At 37.2% G+C, this 4,007-nt stretch overlaps 2 long non-coding RNA genes across 2 annotated transcripts; one reads left to right on the top strand and one right to left on the bottom strand.

Annotated features, from left to right (window-relative positions):
* The first annotated feature begins 258 nt into the window (after positions 1-258).
* On the top strand, positions 259-3,230 carry LOC144031263 (uncharacterized). Its single transcript, XR_013287482.1, has 3 exons — positions 259-674; positions 1,044-1,130; positions 1,212-3,230. It is a non-coding gene; the product is annotated as an uncharacterized LOC144031263 (long non-coding RNA).
* On the bottom strand, positions 1,920-3,262 carry LOC144031261 (uncharacterized). Its single transcript, XR_013287480.1, has 3 exons — positions 2,967-3,262; positions 2,321-2,551; positions 1,920-2,044 (listed from the first exon to the last, which is right to left on the bottom strand). It is a non-coding gene; the product is annotated as an uncharacterized LOC144031261 (long non-coding RNA).
* Between the last annotated feature and the right edge of the window lie 745 nt (positions 3,263-4,007).

Genomic DNA, 4,007 nt, shown 5'->3' with positions numbered 1-4,007 from the left:
TGCTCATCAGGACGAGGGCTGTGTTTAGAAAAAAAATGAATAATTGATATTGAATAAATTTTCCTTTTCGAGCCTGATACCGAGTCATAAAACCATGAGTTTGTTATTTTAATATTTCTTAAATATATAAGTAAATATAATTTTATGGGCTGATTTTTTTTTTGTATTTTACTGTTTTCTTGACGTTTACTGTTCACATGAATTGAACAGTATTTTCTGACATTTATGAAAGACCTGACATACTGCACTTGAAGACAATAGGTCGCTTGCACATCGTAATGCATCATGGGAGTTTTTCCTTCGGGCGCCATATTGGGTGTCCACCGGTTCACAAGGTACACTCGCGAGTTACACGGTAGAGCTTATCAACCTGATGTAATTTTCGCAGTATTTTCACGATTTACCGGAAGATCAAAAACAACGATACAGGCAGAAGGTGTCTCTGTGTGGCGGGATTGATCCTAATTACGTCCTGACCAAGGGTGATTTTTTTTTTTGACGGAGAAAGCTTGCTGGCCAAATGTGACTTCTCTGGACATTTTTCACTACCTCGTGTTGACAACATGCTCCATAACACGCCAACAAATCCCTGGAGGCTTACAATTATTTTGTAAGCGGGTGGATACAGAGTGTAAACTTTAACATCGCATCAGAAGAAACTGTTGCTGTTGCACGTAAGTAAACCACATGGTGTTGGTAATTCTGCACACAAAAATGTTGATTTGTTCTCAGGCTTCCTGTTATCATTGTGTTTACATGCACAGCTAGGTTTACCTGATGTGGTTTTTCTAACAATTTTATAACAGGCAAATATGGCAGAGCGTATAAGAATAAAAAGTAACTATGCACAGCCTCCCCGTGGCTTAATAAAATTTAATGCTACCCTTTCACTAGTTACATGTTACTTAATCAACTTATTCTAAATGGTTAAGGTTAACCACTCTCAGAGGACGTATTTTTAGTTTCAGTTTCCAGTACAATAAAACGTGTTCATGGTAACTACTGAGCATACTGACAGCTTTTCTTATGATCTCACGGTTAAGGAGGCTGTCACAACACCCAATTTCTGTCTGGTGCCGGATGGCAATAATTCCCATCACTTGTCACGACAACACCAATATTATTACCAGGTATGTATGGCTTTACTTTTTGTAGTTTCTTATTTAATTCTATGTTTCATATTTTCATTACAATGTTTGTAATATTTTCAGATTCAGGCACAGATGAGTTTAACTGGACGGGACTTCTGCGACTTTGTGGTGTGGACAAAGTGTGATTGAGCGAGTCCACCCAGATCGCTCGTTTTGGCCAGTTGGAAAAGCCAGAGTTTTTTTTCCCCCAAAGTCCCCTCCTTACCTGAACTGCTCGGGAGAGCATTTACTAGATCAGCAGTGGACTTCCAGTGTTCCTGCTCAGCCGCTGTCACCTACCACTTGCTCATGTACTTCAAAGATGCAGAATAAAGTAGTTTTTTGTGCTGCAGCAGATTGTAAAATCAAATGATATCACTTGAAGTGTGCCAATCTAGACTGCCAAAAGGACAGTGGTTTTGTGACAAGTGTGAAACAAGGATTATTGGGAAAACTGTAACACAGTACTGGTACTTGTCTTACATTAAACAAATTTAAAAGAGAGCAACTTTTTCCTCTGTACATAGCATAATGAAAGTCATTGCGTACCCCATCAACATTACATCATACCGTCATCTCAGGATGGTAGGCACCTGTGCTAAAATAAACTACATTAATTAACAGTTCAATTTTTAACCCTGAAATTACTACATCTAATCATTATTCACTTCATTTTTTGTGCTTTTAGAAATAATAGAGATTTATGCCATTACTTTAAGAGGGACCATATTGCACATTGAGTCAAATCCTGTCATTTGTATAGCTTTGTTAACAAACCCAACAATAGAATTTGTATAAACGCTGCCTTTATTAGCGCCAAACAAACAGTCGCATGTTGTCCTCCTCCAATGCTTTGATGCTCGCCTTCGTTACCATCATGTCATTGGCAATCAAGTCGGTGTGGCATGAGATCCCTAAAGAAAAAATAAAGAAAAAAAAAATCACAAAAAAATACGGTACCAGTAATAGGTTTAATATAGTAAAGTAGTATAGTTTTTTTGTCAGTGTAAAAGAAATGTACACATTTTGTTGCATTTTTTAATGTATGAACATTGCTACAGGCAAATACTTATTTCTATAAACACTTCCAAATGTCTCTAAAATATAAGGTGCGTGTACACACACAAACAAAAACACATACATTCACTCATGCATACAATATATCATGTAATGAATTCTGAGTGGCATACCAGAGTCAATGATGTCAGCAGTACTTGAGGGTACAGGTTACTGGAGCCATCTGGCTGCATAACTGCAACAATCTCTGCCACTTCGAGTCGTCTTTTCTTTGCTTGTCTCTCCTGTGCACGTTCATATCTTGGCACCGACTGGGCTGAGACATAGATGTTGTAACTTGGGACCCAACTTTAATGTTGGAGCCCAGTCGGGATGATTGGACAGAAAAACGGGCGCAGGGCGACCTGTTAAAATAAACAAATATATAAACAAATAAAATATGGAAAGACTGGTTATTTTACCGCAGTAGGGTGGCCGTGAATAAGTTCTTTAGCATGATGTGTAGGCTACCGGGGCTCTGTTTTCTTGCATCAGCCCCTTCTGTCTCTTTTTTTTTTCCAAGTTTACATTTTGCCACCAAAAAACATGTTATCGGCATTAAAAGCCCAAGACTAATCAATCCAATTTCAGCAGTAAACACTTTGCACTAGCACTACTTGGGTGAAAATGTTCGATGTTAGCTTTCGGCTAACGTCCGCTAGCCAGCTTGTACTACCGAACTTGCTTGCTCATGAATCCAAAACATAAGCAACTTGCCCATATATGGGCGGTCGAAACGTTATTAATCCTCATGCATTAAATAAAGGTAAACAAGCTTACCGCTCACAAAGTGATCGCTGCACACACGAGCCCAAAGTAACGACTTCCCTCCGGAGTCCGCACTCCTCTGTCTCCAGGCCCTGGTTCCTAATTATTTTCGGAATTCGGAAAAAAGACCGACCATTTTCCCCCTTGGCTTTGTTCGAACAGCCAACGATACAGCAACAATGTACCATTTTAAACGCAGAAAACAAACGTGATAGATACGTGTTAGACCGAATCGCTACGTAAATGGAGGCCACCCAGCATGGCGACTACGAGAAATCCGAGGCGGAAGTGACGACATGTGCAAGCGACCTATTCAGAATCTTTTTAATTTATACTCATAATTATTGAATTAGAATTATGAACATATGTTCATCTCATTCTCATCAGGATGAGGGTTGGGTTTAAAAAAAAAAAGAAGAAGAATAGACTATTTAATCAATTTTCCTTTTCCAGCCTGATATCGAGTCATAAAAGCATGAATTGATTATTTTAATATATCTTAAATATATAAGAAAATATAATTTTATAGGGTGATTTTTATTTTTATTTTACAGTTTTCTTGACATTTACCGTTCACATGAATCTAAAAGTATTTTCTTACATTTATAAAAGACCTGACATATTGCACTTGAAGACAATTCATAATCTTTTGAATTTATATTCATAATTATTGAATTAAGAACATATTTTCATCTCATCCTTGCTGATACCAATGTTTGTATTAATTAAGTTATTAATTTATAACACTAAATCAGTTACTTCCGCCGCAAAAAATAATTTGGAATTTAATATTGGTGGATTTTTTTTTTTAATCCTGTCCTTGATATTTAATGAGGAAGACTTGATGTTCTCTAATTCTAAGTTTGAAGTGAAGTGAATTGAATCGAAAAAATAATCTAAATCGAATCGAACTGAATTGTTGTGAATCGATTGAGGAAATTAGAATCGATACCCAGCCCTAATCAGGAGGTGAGATTTAAGTGCTTTCAGCCAGAAATGTGTGGATTTCATCTCTCAAAGTGTCTCATGTAGAAAAATCACCGTCAATTTCAA

Source organism: Festucalex cinctus, chromosome 12 (assembly GCF_051991245.1).
Source record: "Festucalex cinctus isolate MCC-2025b chromosome 12, RoL_Fcin_1.0, whole genome shotgun sequence".
In the NCBI taxonomy this organism is placed as follows: Eukaryota; Metazoa; Chordata; class Actinopteri; order Syngnathiformes; family Syngnathidae; genus Festucalex; species Festucalex cinctus.
Note: the sequence above shows the minus strand (reverse complement) of the source record. Positions and strands in the feature narration are given on the sequence as shown.